The following is a 13,319-nucleotide window of genomic DNA, read 5'->3' on the forward strand; positions in this document are numbered from 1 at the left end:
AGCCTGGTCACATGTACATTCTTGAGCCAAGCACTGTGGTTGGAGAGGGGAGACAGGTGAGGTGCTTTAATTGGCCAAACCCAAGTTGTATTAGTTAGGTATTACTGTGTAACAAGTTACCCCAAAACTTTAAAGCAATAAACATTTATGACCTCTCAATGTCTGTGGATCAGGAATCTGAGTATGGCTTAGGTGGTATAAAGTCTCTCATGAGGATGTGGCCAAGCTATTGCCCAGGGTTGCAGTCATACATGAAGGTTCAATTGGGGGAAGATGGGATTCACTTCCAAGCTTACTCACATGGTTATTGGCAACCCTAATTCCTCACTTCATAGGTCCCTCCATAGGGCTGCCTCTGGACATGGCAGCTGGCTTCTCCTAGGGCACATGATTCAAGTGAGAGTGCCCAGTTTGGAAACCACAGTCTTTTTGCAATCTAATCTCAGAATTGGCATCCTATCATGTTTCTGTTTTCTGTTCCTTATGAGTAAGTCCAGCCCATGCTCAAGGGCAAGGGATTATGCAAGGTGAGACTATTGGAAAGTGGAGGTCTTTAAGGACCGTCTTACAGAATGTCTATCACATATAACATGAGCTGCACCTCTGCAGCTAGGGATAGAGTGCCACCCAAAACACAGGAACTGGGAATAGGTGAAGAACAGCTCTCCGAATGAAAACTGGAAGCTGTTCTTGGAACAAAGTGGGTGTATGCCCAGGAAGGAAACCACAGTGGTAGACTCTCTGTAGATGGGAATTTGGGGTTACTCCAAAGATTCTTGAAGCTAATGATATATGAGAGACGGGTCAACACTGATAAACAATTAAAGGAGTGGTTCACCTCGCATTACTTTGGTCCACAGTAGTCTCTATTGTTTCATAGCCAAGCTCACCACCCAAGGCAAAGACCTGAATTGGACCTTCTGATGAGTTATAGTTCTTTGCCTTCAAGATCTCAAAACCTACCAAGAAGATGAGTTGGAGGAAACATACACATGGTGTAAGTCTACGTCAATTATCGGGCACTGAGTAACAAACCACATCACAACCTAATGGCTTAATAAAAACTACTGCTTATTTAGCTCACGATACTGGTTTTTCTGGCCTGGCCTCCACAGTTTGTCTCTGATGGACTTGCTTGTGTATCTTCAGTCAGCTGGAAGGTTATCTGATGACTGGAGCATCGAAGAAATAAAACAGATGGAAATAAATTGCTGGGAGTAGACCGGACTTTCCCACAGTCAGATTCTTCAATCTCAACATATAAAGGCATGGTACCAAAGTTTAGGCTTGTCAATTGGATGAACACAGCCAACTTAAGAACTTCAAACCCATGAGGACAAATTTCTCAAATCCTCAGAGCTTATTCCTGCCACGTTCTTTCTCTAACCTCACATACAAGCTCAGATCCTGGTGAAATTAAGAAGAAATGCAAAGCAAGATAAATAGGAACCAAATCTGGGATACCCAATCTAGTTCCACTTGTCGTGTCCTTTGCAAGGACATAGGTGGAGCTGGAGGCCATTATCCTCAGCAAACTAACACAGGAACAGAAAACCAAGTACCACTTATAAGTGGGAGCTAAATGATGAGAACACATGGACACATAGAGTGGAACAACACACACTGGAGCCTATCAGGTGGTGGAGGGTGGGAAGAGGGAGAGGATCAAGAAAAATAACTAATGAGTACTAGGCTTAATACCTGGGTGACTAAATAATCTGTACAACAAATCCCCATGACACAAGTTTACCTATATAACAAACCTGCACATGTACCCTCTAACCTAAAGTAAAAGTTAAACAAGCAAAATAAATAAATGCCCTAAAGCCCTGTACCTCAGGTCCTATATCTTTGGTTGTTTTGATGTGGGACTGCATTGACCTACACAGAATTCTGGTGCTCATTACTTCCTAGACAAGCAATGTTGGCTCCAAAATGGAACCCCAATTTCCAAACACAACAAAGTTTTAGCTCTAGGGGACTTGCCCAATGAGTGAACCACACTCCATCCACTATCGACTTTTTCCCATAAATGCTAGTCTCCCTGGCATATAGCCTGCCAAAATCAGGGCAGATGTCAGGGTGAGATGAAAATGGTATTTGGACAAGAGATGTAAGAACATTTAGTTTTGTTGTCAACCAGTGACTCCTCACAAGATCCAAGAGAGAAATAAATGCATATAGGACAATGCCTAGAAAATGAAAAATTTATTATGATTTGAAGATTTGACTGCATATTCCAATATCCTAATCCTAAAGTGGTTGGACTCCATAGAGAGCTCCTAGATATCATGGGGGTTGTATTAGATATCTGTTAATAAATTACCCCCAAAATTAGCAACTTAAAACAACATACATTTATTATCTGCCCTTTCTGTGAGTCAGGAGTCTGGGCACAGCTTAGCTGGGTCTTCAGAGTTTCACATAAGCTAAAGTTAAGGTGTTGGCTGGGGCTGTGGTCTTATCTGAAGTTTCAGCTAGGGAAGAATCCACATCTAAGCTCATTTACATGGCCATTGCCAGGATTCAGTTCCTTGTGAGCTGTCGGACTGAGGTCTTCAGTTTCTCACTGGCTCTTGGCAGGAGGTTGCCCTCAGTTTGTTGCCATGTGGGTCTTGCCAAAGTGGAAGCTTGCTTCATCAAATTATACACACTAAGAAGGCAATATAATGAGAATACCAGTAAGATGGAAGACCCATTCTTCTGTAACCTAATCATAGAAGTGACATTATATCCTTTTTGCTGTATTTTTTTAATTACAAGCAAGTCATTAGGCCCAGTCCACACACTCAAGGGGAAGGAATTACACAAGGATATTATGGTATTAGGTATATATATATATGTGTGTGTGTGTGTGTGTGTGTGTGTGTGTGTGTGTGTGTTTTCATCTACAGTTCCTGGCTCATACATCCCATAACCCTTGTTATAGTCTTGTTATAATGTTGGGTGCTTTAGACCTCAGGAAATAGAAGCTCTCTGACCTTCTTCTGCCCTCCTTCAGGCAGGACTCTAATCTTCCCCCAGCTTTCTGATTGTGGGTCATAAGACCCTCATTTCAGAGATGGTCCCCTGTTCCCATACTCAGGGGGAAGGAATGCTGACATAATGAAGGTTCCATAAAAACACAAAAGGATAGGGTTGAGTGAGCTTTCAGATAGCTGACCACATGGAGGTTCCTGGAGAGTGGTGCTCCATATTCCTCCCAGTGGAGAGGGCATGGAAGCTCCACGCCCCTTCCTACATACCTCACCCTATGCAAGACATCATCTTCTGTATCTTTTGTAATATCTTCTATAATAAACCAGTAAATGTAAATGTTTTCCTGAGTTTTCTGAGCCATTCTAGCAAATTAATCAATCCCAAAGAGGGGATTGTAGAAATCTCAACTAGAAGCTGGTCGATCAGAAGTTCCAGGGGCCTGGATTTGTGACTGGTATCTGGTGGGTGGGAAGGGGCAGTTTTGGGGACTGAGTCCTCACCCTGTGGGATCTAATGCTATTTCCAGGTAGATAGGGTAGAAATTGAATTGGAGGATACACAGCTGGCATCCACTGCTTGTTGATGGGGAAAACCTCCCAGACATTTGGTTACAGAAGTCTTCTGTGTTGATTGTTGTGGTGTGGAGAGCAGAGGAAAAACACAGGCATAAATAAGCAAGATGGAGACTACTGGGAGCTATGTCTGAGGCTGTCTACCACATAATATGGGCTGGAGTAAGGGAGGGAGGTGTCTTAGCACTGTGTCCAATAAACTTGCTCAATCTTGACCAGCCAGGTCAACCCTCCTCCCTAGAGGTGAAGTCGGGATGGGGAGCAGGGACTGTGATGATCCCTTCTCTGAGAGTTTCTTAGCTGGTGTGAATGATCGGACTGACACAGTTAATCCAGATGAAAGAGATTCTTTCAAACATAATGATTTGGGCCTCTCATAAACAGAGAAGAAATTAGTATTTCCTTAAACCCACGCAACTTAAGGGCCCTTGCTCTCAAAATAAAGGAGTTTCCTTGACTCCCTAAGACACAAGCAGCACCAGATTCACATTTCTGCCCTAGTTAAGCAGCAGAAATCAAAAGGGGACTTTAGCTGATGAGCCACTGAAGGTATTTGACCCCGAGGTTGTCCTCAGGAAATCCTACTAATTGTAAGTGGGCAAAGCCCAGCACAGGACTTTCAAGGGAAATAGATGAGCAAAGAGGAAATACTAGAAAATTATTTTAAGAGGGAAGACTCTCTGAAAATTATGTTAAGGGGGAACAAGCAGAAATGACCTCCAAATCTCATCCTCTATCATCTCACGGCTCAAATCTGGATTGGGGGTGATTTGCTTATTGTTAATATACCACAAGGGCTGAACCCATGGCAGGGAGCCCATGGCTTTGGAGAGAAATCATTGGACATGGAAGGTCTATTTCACTCATTCATTCTACAAATCTCTCTTTAGAATGAATGACTGTTCCAGATGGGAACAAAGCATGGGCCCTTTTCTCATGCAGCTGATGTTTAGGAGGGATGCATATTAAATGCATATTAAATATGGTGAATAACATGATTGGAGACAGCAGGATTTTGACCTGCTGGGTTGTCAATAAATAGCTGGGTTGTCGACTATTTAACTAAGGGGCCAAGGAGGGCCTTCTTGACGAGGTGATATTTTGAGCTCAAAGATGAGGATCCAGAGCAAAGCATTCCAGACTGAAGGAATGTCAAGAGCCATAACCTGAGGGCTGGCCTGTCAAGGAGCAGAAAGTAGAACCATGTGGCTAAAGACCGGTAAACATTGGACCAAGTGGTAGAAGATTCCTTCCAAAGAGGAAGTCAGCAGTCTGATCACGTAAGCATTTGTAGATCCTACTGAGAAGCTTGACTTTGTTCTAAGTTCAATGAGAATCCCTTGAAGACTGTATTACTTTCCTGTTGTTGCTGTAACAAATTGTCACATGCTCCATAGCTTGAAACAACACAAATAGATTATCTTATTGTTCTGGAGGTGAGAAGTCCAAAAGCAGCCTTACTGGACTAAAATCAAGGCATTAGCAGAGCTGGTTCCTTCTGGAGGCTCCAGAGGAGAATTGGCTTCATTTCCTTTCCCACCTTCTAGAGGCTGCCTGCTTCCTTAGCTCATGGCCCCTGTTCATCTTCAAAGTGCATCTCTGCAACCTCTATGTCTCCTTTTCCATCTGTGACTTTTCTGCATCCCTTGTGATTACCTTGGGACCACTTAGATCATCCAGGATAATCTCCCCATCTCAGATCCTTAACACATCTGCAAAGTCCCTTTTGCCACTTAAGGAGCTTATTCACAGGTTTCAGCGATTAGGATGTGAATGTGTTGGGAGGGCCTTTATTCTGTCTCCCTACAGAAACTTTAAGCAAAGAATTGCCATGATCTGATTTGTGTTAGAGAATATAGTTTGTAGAGAAAAAGGAGGAGCAGGAAAATCATCGGAGGCCATTGTAATAGTGCAGCAAGGAGGTAGAGGTGCAGTTTACCTTGACCACTGCCATCCTTGTGGAGATGAGAGAGTAGAAACACACGCACACACGCACACACACACACACAGAGAGAGAGAGAGAGAGAGAGGCAGGTGACTGCCTCTGACAAGTCCAGCCAATCTTGTTTTTACCGACCCCAAGCCCAGGGTTCTTTCAACCATCCCAGCTTTATTTCTCTAGGGTCTGTGTGACATTTTTGAAGGGAAGAGACTTGGCCAGAAAGGGAGGGAAAGCAGGATAAGATTAGGGCATCTGTAGTGGTGAGTAAGGCCTGGAGTAGTAAGCTGAATAACGACCACCCAAAGATATCAAGTCCTAACGCTGGAATTTGGAAATGTTACCTTATTTTGGGGGTGGGAAGGAAGGTCTTTGCAAGAAGTAATTGAATGGAGGATCTTGAGATGAAGAGATGACCCTGGGTTAACAGGGTGGGCCCTAAATGTCATCACGAGTTTCCTTATAAGGCAGAGGCAGAGGAAGATAACACAGACACACGGAGGAGAATGCAATGAGAAGATAAGGCAGAGGGAGATGCAGGAACTAGATGCTAAAGGATGCAACAGTCCCCAGAAGCTGGAAGAAGCAAGGAATGCTTTCTCCCGTAGACCCTCCAGACAGAGCACAGCTCTGCCAACACCTTGATTTCATACTTCTGGCCTCCTGGACTGTGGGAGAACACTTGTCGCCATTTAAGTCTACTCAGTTTGTAGTAATTTGTTTCCACAGCCCCAGGAAACTGATACATCTGGTGTGGATCAGATCATAGCCTAGCGTGTGACCCAACTGCTATGAAATTGACCAAGCTGGGATTTCAAAACCAAGTTCCCAAGTATTGCCGTGCTAGCAGGCAAGTGCAGTCAGGGATGAACCCTCACTCCCGGTTGTCCCAGGAAACGAGATGAGATGATGCTACCAAGGTCGCTCTGACAGCAAGAGGACCTTGATGCCTCTAAACCCCTTTCCAATTGGCACTGTCCCCACCAGCTGGAATAAAGAGCAAGGACCCTGTCTCTGTGGATGCAGCCCTCCTGCGGGGCCCCCGAAGACAACGGATGCTTCGTATGGTGCAGGCCTGGGGACAGCTCGCCTCTCCCTCGCAATACACCCACCTGGGGTTGGCTCAAACTCCTTTTTGTCTGTTGCTGCAGAGAGTGGTGGAAAGCTACAGAGAATGGACAAAACTCACAGACCATCTGTTCATCTTCTGTGTTTTGTGAATTTATTTTCAAATGTTAAGCATTCGATAGCAGTCGTCAGGCATCATCTCAAAACTTACCATTTGGGGAAAGACATTCTCTTAAAAATCTACAAGAATCACTCATAGACCAGTGAGACTCAGGGTTTGGAATAGGGGGTGAGTCGTATTTTGAAACATCTTCAAATATTATCATATAATTTCATAACCGGAAAAGGAAAATAAGATGTCTTGTTTTTATAATACAGACTTCAGGAAGGAAAGCTTGACAAGATTTCACTAGAAGAGCTCTGTAGAAAATGGAGGGATTTCTTAAGAATGAATCAAGGCTCTTGATCAAGGGTGGGCGTGTGGGGGCTTATTGGAATATCCTGGCCATGGTAAGATTTTATAAATGTTTTTCAGGAAGGGGCACAAGTTCTCTCTGTCTCTCCATATATATATATATGTGTGTGTGTGTGTGTGTGTGTGTGTGTATATATATGTGTGTGTGTGTGTATATATATGTATATACATATATATACACACACACACATACACATACATATATTTATATCTATCTTTTATCTATATATACATGTATATATAGAGAGAGAAAGAGCATAACACTTTCAGTATAGGGATGTGTCACTTTGATTCGATTCTAGCATGATCAGAAACTGAATAAAATGGATAGTTTTCAGTCATCTAGGAAGGGATGTGTCTATGGTTGTTAGGGATAAGCAGAATGTACCAACTCCTGAAGATGGGTTTTCTCTCTGTGTTCTGCTGCTCAGAAGCTGAGTTGGGGAGACTCCAATGTAGGAAGAGACCCTCACTGTAAGTTCAATGACCTCCAACAGGAGCTTCTATTCTGGGTAGAACTATCCTTGTGCATCAGAGATGAGTCTGGGAATGTTGAGGACAATTGGGAAATTAGGCACCTAATTCCCTAAATCATGACCTTTGGCATCCACAACTAAGCCCTCTTGGCCAACACGATGAGAGCTGAAGATGGACACCCTGGAGTGTGTTCCCCTTTTATTCACACAACTGCAGAAAGCTTGAACCAGGTAGGAATAAGGGGTTACTCTAGAGTAGAGTGTAGGGGCGAGAGCCCAGAGTTGGGAATCAGAGTGTGCAACTCCCAGCTCTGCCACATGCCAGCTGCACAACCTTAGCCCTTCTGTGTCCTCTCATCCTTAAAATGAGACAATAACAATACTTCTCCCTTAGGTTTGTTGTGGGGATGGATTGAGATAGTGCCTGAATCATAGCATGCTCTGTGTATGTGTTAGCCATTATTTTCATTATTTCAGGAGCCAGGCAGGTAAGGCAAGTGCCTGAAACATTCCCAGGTGTAGAAAAATGGGGGTGTTGTAAACCAGGAGGCTCCTGACCTGGACAGTGTCTGTCCTCTCCACAGTGAGCAATCACGGTGGTGTCAACTCCAAATGACAGCCTGAAAGAATGTGTACCACGGTGCCATCTCTTCCCATTCCTCAGGAGAAGCTGGAAAGCCAGATTTTTATATGAAAGGTGCTGATTTTAAAATATGAGCTATTATCCAGGTGTTTTGAGTTTTTCTTAAACAGGCATAAGTAGGCGAGGTAGACTATTGGGAGCCATGTCTGAAGCTGTCTACCACATAACTTGCACACCTGTAATCCCAGCTACTCAGGAGGCTTAGGTGAAAAGACCGCTTGAGCCCAGGAGTTTGAGACCAGCCTGGGCAATGTAGTAAGACTGTGTCTCTAAACAAAAAATGGGGGCACTGATTCCAATTTTTTGAAACTTGAGGCTGTGCAAGTAAAATATGTCCACTGGACATGTCTGTCAGATAGGCTATAAGCTTGAAACCTGCAATGCCCAAGATCAAGAAACATATTTTTCAGCTCTTTTAAGAGAATTCTAAGGGTATTTGGAAGCATCCCATTTGCAGGATATATTAGCTGGACATTATCATTTATAAGATAATAATTTCACACTTACAATGTGTCAAGACCTATTCTCAGAGCTTTGCCATAACAACTCAGTTAATCCTCATGACAACTTATGAAGTAGGTACTATGAGTTTTGCCATTTTACAGTTGAGGAAACTGAGGCTCAACAAGGTTAAGTAATTTACTCGTGATAAAATAGCAGATATTGGACCAAGACTTTGAATGCAAAAAAATTATTGTGAATTAATTGTACACAAAAAGAACGTGGAATGTTGGCATGGCCAGAGTTTTCACCAAAATTCATAAGGCTGTGTACTGCTGAGTGGCGTTGGGATTAGCAGGACCACAACAGGACTCAAGCGATCAGAACCCAGCATAGCCTGACTGTGCACACAGAGTGGCTTGTGTCCAAGAGAAATTAGTACTTGGCCACTCAACGTGTATGTGGTTGACGTGGCACAGTATTAAACACACAGATGATGACTAGTCCTTATCTTGTGTCATTCATTAATATTAGCTTACTTAGTATTAAATATTAATTTACTTAATCCCAATGAGGCAGATACTATTTCTTTTTTGTTGTTGTTGTTTTTGTTTTTTGTTTGTTTAAGACGGAGTCTTGCTCTTGTTGCCCAGGCTGGAGTGCTATGGCGCAATTTCAGCCCACTACAACCTCTGTCCCCTGAATTCAAGCAATTCTCCTGCCTCAGCCTCCCGAGTAGCTGGGATTACAGGTGTCCACCACCACAATCAGCTAATTTTTGTGTTTTTAGTAGAGACGGGGTTTCATCATGTTGGCCAGGCTGGTCTCGAACTCCTGACAGGTGAACCACCCGCCTAAGACTCCCAAAGTACTGGGATTACAAGCATGAGCCACCATGCCTGGCCGGCAGATACTGTTTTTGTCATCCCCATTTTATGTGGAAACTGAGCCACAGAGAGGTGGAGCCATTTGCCTAAGACTACGCAGCCACTAATGAGGCAGAGTTTGAATCTAAACAGCCCAGTTCCTGAGTCCATGCTCTTAACCATTACAGTTTGCACATAAATCAATTGAGAACATCAAGTACCTGTGGCTGTATCCACTGCAAAAATGTTTGTGAATAAGGGAGGACAGAACAAAGGGAGAGATTTTGAGTTAAGTTACAGACAAAACTGAGCATTTGCAGGGAAATGCTGTTTGCTTTATAATGATGACAGTCGCTATCTTTCATTGAGTAACTACTAGGTTCCCACCAGTGTTCAGTTTATTTCAGCCTCACATAAACTGTAGGAGCTGAATGTTAGTATTAAACTCATTTTGCAGATAAGAACACTGAGTCTTAGAAATGCCAAGTAACTTGACTGAGGTCACATGACTGGTAAGTGGCCAAGCCAAGGCTTAAATGCAGGTCTGTCAGACCCTAAATCTTGTGTGGTCAAGCCTCACATTAAAATGTTCAAGAGCTTGCTTCTTCCAGAACCACTTCTGCTAAGGGAAGTGGAGTAAGTGGGAACAGGGACTGATCCTTACTAGGCCATGGAGTGAACTTCCAAAGAGTTTCCAAAGGGTTCACATGACCAAGCAGTGCATGAAAGAGTCGAGGTTTAGGATAGAGTCTCATCCAGGATATTTATCTGACACCCGACAGGCTCCAACCCTCAAACACCCTGCACTTGGAAACAAGAGGGCCATGTACCTCTGCCAAATATAAGGGATGTCCTTCTGCCTTGCTTTGTCCTGGAATCCAACACCTGCCTTAAATCAAACCTACATGTTGGGCTGGGTGTGGTAGCTCATGCCTGTAATCCCGGCACTTTGGGAGGCCGAGGTGGGTGGATTACTTGAGGCTGGGAGTTTGAGAGCAGCCTGGCCAACATGGTGAAACCCCATCTTTACTAAAAATACAAAAAATTAGCTGGGCGTGGTAATGTCTTACAGGTCATGCACCTGTAATCCCAGCTACTTAGGAGGCTGAGGCACGGGAATGGCTTGGACCCAGGAGACAGAGTGAGCCAAGATTGCGCCACTGCACTCCAGCCTGGGCAACAGAACGAGACTTCGTCTAAGAAAAACAAAACAAAACAAAAAACAACCAAAAAAACCCTACATATCTGACCTTCTTAGGGTCACAAGTGACAAAACCCACCTCGAACTAAGGCAATTTAAAGGGAAAAATGATTGTATATTTGTTTAGGTAACTAAAGAGGCCTTAGGTCTTTCTGGCTTCAGGTACAAATGGATCTATGGACTCACGCAATATCAGAAAGCTGTTACTCTCCACCTTCATCTATGTTTTTCACCATGGCTTTATTTTCTTTGGTGGCTCCCAGAATCTCCAACCACCATCCTCAAGTCTTAGTAATACCAATGGAAGGAGAATTTATTTTTTTCAGTAGTTCCAAAAAAAGTTCTGAGACTGGGTTTTATTGCCTCAGCTTGAATATTTATCTCTAACTTAATTTTCTTAGCCCAGAGGATAAATATCAGACTTGCCAAACTTGAGTCACCATGCTTGCCCCTGAAGTAGGGTAGAGGTGAGAGACAATCCCTTTGAATTGCTTGGGAAATGGTTAGTTTCCCAGAAGAAACTGGTGGTGTAATTAAAAAAAGAAAGGGGTCAGCACGGTGGCTCATGCCTGTAATCCCAGCACTTTGGGAGGCCGGGTGGGCGGATCACCTGAGGTCGGGAGTTCAAGACCAGCCTGACCAACATGGAGAAATGCCATCTTTACTAAAAATACAAAATTAGCCCGGCATGAAGGTGCATGCCTGTAATCCCAGCTACTTGGGAGGCTGAGGCAAGAGAATCACTTGAACACAGGACGCTGAGGTTCCGGTGAGCCGAGATTGCATCATTGCACTCCAGGCTGGGCAACAAGAGTGAAACTCCGTCCCTGCCCAGGGCCCCTCCCCTCAAAAAAAATAAAAAGAAAGGAAAATGGATTCTGGAAAGACAATAATGACAAGTGTCTTCTAAAAGATCAGCACGTAGAGTCAACTTCCTCTGGATACTAGGGTTGTAGGAGCAGCCCCATTTAGTGTGTGATGTGTTTACCTAATCACCCTTAACAGAAGGTGCTCAAGACCTCTGAAGCCTATAGTAAAGGCAATAAGCTTCTTTGCTAACTTAGGTAGTGGACGTTTTCCCTTCTGGAAAGAACACATCATTCCTGTTCCATCCCTCACTCTTGCTCACTATGGTTCAGGTGGGCCTAACCCTACCCAAGGCTTCAAGCAGGAGACTGTGACCTAAACTCATCTGTTACAGGAAAGGGGTCCCAATCCAGACCCCAAAAGACGGTTCTTGGCTCTCATGCAAGAAAGAATTCAGGGAGAGCCCATACAGTGAGTGAAAGCTAGTTTATTAAGAAAGTAAAGGAAAGAAAGAATGGCTACTCCATAGACAGCAGCACCACGGGCTGCTGGTTGCCCATTTTTATAGTTATTTTTTGGTTATATGCTAAAGAAGTGGTGGCTTATTCATGCCTCCCCTTTTTAGACCATATAGGGTAACTTCCTGATGTTGCCATGGCATTTGTAAACTGTCGTGGCGTTGGTGGGAATGTAGCAATGAGGACAACCAGAGGTCACTCTTGTGGCCATCTTGGTTTTGGTGGGTTTTGGCTGGCTTCTTTACTGCAAACTGTTTTATCAGCAAGGTCTTTATGACATGTATTTTGTGCCAACCTCCTATCTCATCCTGTGACTTAGAATGCCTTAATCGTTTGGAAATACAGCCCAGTAGGCTTCAGCCTTATTTTACCCAGTCCCTATTCAAGATGGAGTTGCTCTGGTTCTCACACCTCTGACAGTCTTATACCTCTGGCCATAGTGATTGGTTCTGAGGTGATTCTGTCCTTTTTTTCTTTTTTCCTTTTGAGACAGGATCTCTCTTTGTCACCTAGGCTGGAGTGTAGTGGTGCAATCTTGGCTCACTGCAACCTCAAACTCCTGGGCTCAAGTGAGCCTCCTGCCTCAACCTCCCAAGTAGCTGGGACTTACAGGTTCATATCATGAAGCTCACCTAATTTTTTTATATTTTGTAGAGATGGGATCTTGCTATGTTACCCAGGCTGGTGCTGAACTCCTGGGCACAAGCAATCCTCCCGCCTCAGCCTCCTAAATCACTCGGATTGTAGGCATGAGTCACTATGCCTGGCCACTTATGTGATTCTATTCTTGTCTAAGTCGTCACGCTCTGGGCATTAAATAGATGATAGATAGATAGATAGATAGATAGATAGATAGATAGATAGATAGATAGATGATACATAGATAGATAGAGCTATTGGGAAATAAAAGCTCTCTCTTCCTGACTGGGGTGGGTGAGAGGGTAGGTTCTTGGCTAGGAGGTACTAGGAACCACTTTGCCACTGCAAGGATAGGTCTGGCCTCAAAATGGTGCAACATAGAGGCAACTAGAGCTGAGAGATGGAGTTTCAGCTCCTGGATTCAGGCATGCCTCGACTTCTCAGCTACTTGAGCCAATCGATTTCTATCTTTTTTTTCCCTTGAATTAAACCAATTTGAAGTGCATTTTCTGCCACTTGCAACTGAAACAAAGCCTAAATGATACTACCTGGATCCAAATACCAGCTCTACCATTTTCACAAACCATGCTTTTTTGGGTAAGTCAGTTCTTGTGATCCTTAGCTACCTTCTCTTTGGAGTGAGGATCCCTCCCTTGTAGGGTTTCTAGGGTAGTAATTGAGGTTATAGCTGATAA

This window comes from Pongo pygmaeus, chromosome 18 (genome assembly GCF_028885625.2).
Source record: "Pongo pygmaeus isolate AG05252 chromosome 18, NHGRI_mPonPyg2-v2.0_pri, whole genome shotgun sequence".
Classification (NCBI taxonomy): Eukaryota; Metazoa; Chordata; class Mammalia; order Primates; family Hominidae; genus Pongo; species Pongo pygmaeus.